Source organism: Cyprinus carpio, unplaced genomic scaffold (assembly GCF_018340385.1).
Source record: "Cyprinus carpio isolate SPL01 unplaced genomic scaffold, ASM1834038v1 S000006811, whole genome shotgun sequence".
Lineage (NCBI taxonomy): Eukaryota > Metazoa > Chordata > Actinopteri > Cypriniformes > Cyprinidae > Cyprinus > Cyprinus carpio.
The window spans coordinates 705,576-711,575 of NW_024879397.1; the positions used below are offsets into that span (position 1 = coordinate 705,576).

At 37.4% G+C, this 6,000-nt stretch overlaps 1 long non-coding RNA gene across 2 annotated transcripts; it reads left to right on the forward strand.

Moving 5' to 3' along the window:
* Positions 1 to 2,870: 2,870 nt before the first annotated feature.
* On the forward strand, positions 2,871 to 3,718 carry LOC122144982. 2 transcript variants are annotated; one of them, XR_006160017.1, is made up of 4 exons: positions 2,871 to 2,915; positions 3,045 to 3,139; positions 3,314 to 3,427; positions 3,596 to 3,718. It is a non-coding gene; the product is annotated as an uncharacterized LOC122144982 (long non-coding RNA). The 2 variants fall into 2 exon arrangements; XR_006160016.1 differs by lacking the exon at positions 2,871 to 2,915 and having other exon boundaries at positions 2,922 to 3,139.
* Positions 3,719 to 6,000: the final 2,282 nt, after the last annotated feature.

Below are 6,000 nucleotides of genomic sequence, written 5' to 3' on the forward strand. Positions count from 1 at the left end.
AGTGCTCTCTCCACCGTCAATACCACGACTGAGGTGAGACCCTTGAGCAAGGCACCGAACCCCAACTGCTCCCCTGGGCGCCGCAACATTGGCTGCCCACTGCTCCGGGTGTGTGTTCACGGTTTGTGTGTTCACTACTGTGTGCTCTGCATTTAACCCATCTAAGTGCACACACAAATTCCAAGTTTGGGTCACCGTACTTGGCCCACGTCACTTCATTATATTTTACATTATATACATTATAGGTGTTGCAGAACATAATGCAGTCCCACATTGACTGCATCGTCCACAGACCTGTTTGCTCTGTAGGCAAACTGAAGAGGATCCAGCAAGGGTCCAGTGATGTCCTTCAGGTGGGCCAGCACCAGTTTTTCAAATGACTTCATGACCATAGACGCTAGAGCCACAGGCCTGTAGTCATTTAGTCCTGTATTTTTGGATTTCTTTGGGATGGGGATGATGGTGGTGCGTTTGAAGCATGAAGGGACTTCGCACAGCTCCAGTGATCTGTTGAAGATCTGTGTGAAGATGGGGGCCAGCTGGTCAGCACAGGATTTCAGACAAGCTGGTGTAACACAGTCTGGGCCCTGGTGCTTTTTTTTTCCTTTTCTGCTTCCGGAAGACCCTGGCGCACCGCATCCTCGCTTATCTGTATTGCAGGTGTGGGGGAGAGGGAGGATGCAGGAGGTGTGAATGGTGTGAGCGGTTGTTTGGAGAGGTGTTCAGGGCAGGTGATGGGTGTTCTTCTTTCAAACCTGCAGTAAAACTCGTTCAGGTCGTCTGCCAGTTGTTGATTCTCCACAGTGCTGGGGGATGGTATCTTGTAATTAGTGATTTCCTTCAGACTTTTCCACACTGATGCGGAGTCGTTGGAAGTGAACTGAGTCCTTATTTTTCCAGAATAATTCCTCTTTGCCACTCTGATCTCCTTTTCCAGTGTGTATTTAGCCTGTTTATACAGGACATTGTCCCCCTTCCTGTAAGCATCTTCTTTGGCCTGACGGAGCTGTCTGAGTTTTGCAGTGAACCACAGTTTGTCGTTGTTGTAATTTAGTTGAGTCCTGGTAGGAATACACATATCCTCACAGAAACTGATATAAGATGTTACCAGTCTCTGTGAGTTCGTCCAGATCGGTGGTAGCATCTTCAAAACACTCCAATCAGTGAGGTCAAAACAAGCTTTTAAATCCTGCTCTGCTTCATTAGTCCATCTTTTTACAGTCCTTACTACAGGTTTAGCTGATTTTAGTTTCTGCCTGTAGGTCGGTATAAGATGAACCAGACAAAGCTGCTCGTGGAACAGAGTGATATGCATCCTTTATTGTGGTGTAACAGTGATCCAATATATTACTGTCTCTGGTGGAATATGTAACATGCTGTCTGTATTTTGGCAGTTCACGGGAGAGATTGGCTTTATTAAAGTCCCCAAGAATTATTAAAATGGAGTCTGGGTGTTGTTGTTACCTGGGATTTTCCCAAAATAACCACTATATAGAATCAAGATATATTTTTGTTGTTGATACGGACTACGTTGGGAGTGATGTAGTAATGTTCACTGGGAAGCTTACACTGTGATGTACCTAGATGAGAAAACAGATTTGACCATCTGATTTTCACCAGTAAGAAAAAAGCGTTCTAAAGTTTGCTCTTTTGCAGAACATATATATGACAGGAGAATAAGGCCTGAAGTAACAATAATTAATCCTAAAATTCAACATCAGTAACTTACTTTTAGCAGCATCAGTCGTGCGTGCTCTGAAGATGTCCCGGTTCTTACTTGTGAATTCAGTTCACTGGAGACTCACACTAAACAGTTCATTTGAATCAGTGTGTTGTCGACTCGAGAACAGCTGCAGTCGGATCATTCCAATTTGTGAATGAATCGTTTGGTGCCATTTGCGAACCGATTTAAAAGTATCAGTTCGTCCATGAATCATACCCCGCTGATTTTATGAAATGTAGTGAAGTAAAAAGTACGATCTTATGCTTTGGAATGTAGTGAAGTAAAAGTTACTAAAAGTAAAACTACTCCGGTAAAGTACAGATGCTTGAAGAATGTACTTAAGTACAGTAACAAAGTAAAGCTACTCTGTTACTGTCCACCACTGGCCATGAGGTGCCATGTTGAACTTCCAGTGACCAGTATGAGAGAGTGAGAGCGATAACACCAAATTTAACACACCTGCTCCCCATTCACACCTGAGACCTTGTATCACTAACATGTCACATGACACCGGGGAGAGAAAATGGCTAATTGGGCCCAATTTGGACATTTCACTTGGGGTTTGTACTCACCTTTTGTGGCCAGCGGTTTAGACATTAATGGCTGTGTGTTGAGTTATTTTGAGGGGACAGCAAATGTACACTGTTATACAAGCTGTACACTCACTACTTTACATTGTAGCAAAGTGTCATTTCTCCAGTGTTGTCACATGAAAAGATATAAAATATTTCCATAATGTGCGGGGTGTACTCACTTCTGCAATTACATATTAATCATTTACTAATGATATGATTATTCAATGATTTACAAAAACATTTTCAGATTGCTTATAACACACTTGTGGCATGGTAACATATCACTCATTAATCATCTACAAATGTATATTAATATTTAGTGAAAGATCAGTTAATCATTAATAAAACACTTTTAAATTACATATTATAATGAAGTGTTACCAAATAATCTTTCATCAAAACAGTCTCTTATGACTCTTGCAACCAAACTGTGTAAAACCTGATGATGAGGTGTTGTTTTTTACCTCCCTTCAAACAGGTTTGGCAACTTTGCTGACTAAATGAAAGAGGAAGCAGATTGTTTTGTTTGATGCGTTTTTTACTGATGATAGGGTTTTTTATTGATGAAATGATGATAATAATATTCTTTTTTTTTTTTTTCATGTGGGAATTGATATGTATGTAATGATAAACCAAGGAGATTTTGAGAACTTGTCTAGAAACTAGAATGGTGTATAACAACATAAGGCTGTTTGATTACTATGTAGTGTGTAAATAATAATGTAGTTTTTGTGATTGTTTGTCAGTTTCATCTAGAGTCAGCGCCGGAGATCAAACTGTTCAGATCCATCATGGATGAAACACAAACAACTGGAGATGAAGATTTGTTTCAAGGATGCAGGTACTTTGAGTAAACAAATGTTATACATATTTAATGTTATTAAAAAAATGTATTTTTGATGTTTTGTAAAGTTTAATATTTAAAACAATAAGACCATAAAGACTCCTTAAAGTTTTTTAAGTATATTAAGATCATTGATTGTCTTCATAAAGTATTAAATCAGTTCTGTTTTAGTTCAGTTCATCAGAAGAGATCAGAAGCAGAGCCCAGCTGTGTGTCTGTGAAGAGTGACGCGTCTATGATTGATCCAATGAAGTTTAACAGTGGAGATTCACAACCTAAACTCAGGTATAGCATCTGTATAAATATATGATTATAGCATGGTTATAAATAACCATACATACATATAGACATAAAATAGTTATAAAGTGTCCTTTACAGGGAGTTTGATAATGATAAGTTGATTTGTTACATACAGTAATTTAATGGATTATCTTTTATATCTCTCTGTTTTAGCTCAGTTCATCAGAAGAGATCAGAAGCAGAGCCCAGCTGTGTGTCTGTGAAGAGTGATGCGATTATGACTCAGTCATTAGATTATAAAAGTGGAGATACACGGCCTGATGTCAGGTATAATGTTTATATAAAAATATGATTATAGTAGGACTTTTAATATTGTCATATATTATCACAAGTCAGTTCACTATTTTTGTATAAACAGCGAATTAATTAAAAAGTGTTCTTTAAAGTGAATTTGATAATAATAAATGTATAGTTGATTTGTCACATACAGTAATGCGTATGAAGTATGGATAAATTTGTGTGTGAAATGATGAACATTTGCTAAGATTATAGTGACCTAAATTATTGTGGTTATCAGTATTGTCACAATATTATTAAAATGTGCTGGAAATGTTCAAAAAGCACTGAAACATAAATCGTTTCACCAAGTTTTGTATTTAAAATCAACAAACAATTAATAAAAAAAAATTTTTTGCATAAACACTAAAACAATAACTGCAGGATAAATCGTAAATAAACCGCACACGATTTGGCGGTTGGCTGTGATTTTTTTTATGCGCAGCTTGTCAGTGAAGTATGGTTGATTGCTGCTGCATCTTAAAGTGCTCCTGTAGCTCAAGTGGTAGAGCATTGCGTTACCAAGCACAAGGTTGGGGATTTGATGCCCCGGGAACACATGATAGGTAAAAATTGATAGCCTGAATGCACTGTAAGTCGCTTTGGATAAAAGCGTCTGCTAAATGCATAAATGTAATTTAATTTAATTTAAATTTTTTCAATTTAATTTAATTTAATTTTAAATTTAAATTTAATGAAAAGCCAGAGGGCGCTCTCATGCAGAAACTGCAAATATGCACTGCAGAAGAAATACCATTACACGTGTAGTTCTAGGCAATGCCTATGGGCATCTTTCTATCTGTTCTTAAAGCCTTCTGAAGTATTTTCATGATAATAAAGCATATTTATGATGATGATGTAGAGTTGTGTCGATAGTATCGTGTATTGACGATATCAGATGTCTTTGTCGATAATCAAGTCGATATTAGGCTCATTCTCGTATTAATGTATTAAATTATAATAATAATAATTATTATTATTTTTATTTGGTTGCCTATTATAATTATAGTTGCCTATTTCACTTCAACACATTTCACACACACACACACACACGCGCACACGAGTACACACATACCTGGAGCAGGGGGTATCATTTATGCTGCGGCGTCCGGGGAGCAGTTGGGGGTTCAGTGCCTTGCTCAAGGGCACCGCAGTCGTGGTATTGCCGTGGTATTGCCGAACCCACAACCTTAGGGTTAGGAGTCAACCTCTCTAACCACTAGGCCACGACTCGATTCTACAGATTCTGTGAATGACTTCCTCTTCTTCTTCTTCTTCTTCTTCTTGTTTTACGGTGGATCGCAGACTATAAGTGCATTACTGTAACCTCTCCCCCAAGTGGACTATTGACATTCTACCTACAATTTCCTAATTTACCTACCAACCCACATTCAATTACCCTTGGTTCTTATACCCGCTTAGAGTCTTCATAGATCTTCATCCGGTGCTGCGTGTTCAGCTCCTCCATCCAAAAAAATGTAACTCTCTGTAAATCCACTCTCTGACAGCAGGTGGTGCTGATAGAACAGCAGAATTAGAGTGGTTTCATAACATCCGTAGACAAAACGATGAAAACAAAATGGCACCGAATCTTTTCTGAAGACAGTCAGAACCTTCAGAGTTACATTCATATAATGAATTAATTTGTATATTTATTTGTATAATTTCCTTAGGACTCTTTTTAAACCTCCACCATGTTTTCACACAAAATGAAACTACTCTGTGTGCTGTGCGCACATGTGACTGTTACTTAAAACTCTGCTTTATGCTGGACAGTATTTATTTATCTTCAGTTGTTCAAATCGCTGTAATTGAATATGGTTTTAATTATAATTAAAATACAAAATGGTAGTACTAACTGTGGGGAACTTTATCATGTTTTATTGTCAAACCGGTAATCGTTCCTTCCCTAGTATGAATGATTTTAAGAACAAATCACGATTCAACTATTTTTTTTTTTTAACTAATATGTATTCTAAATCTTTGGAAAAAAAAATAGGAACAACTCAAACAACACGAATGCAAAAAACGCTTACTCTGTACGGCCTCATAATCATGTTAAAAAGTTATATTTAATTTTAATATGACTAGCCTACAGTGCCCTCCATAAGTATTGGAACAGTAAAGACAAAACTGTTTTCTTTTCTGTGGAGTCAAGACATTTGCAAATATGATTAAAAGATGAATATGCGACAAAACTCCAGAATGTCACATTTTATTATCAGGTCTTTTGACACATACATGTTTTTAGAAAATAAAAAGGACAGCACTTTTAGAGTTCA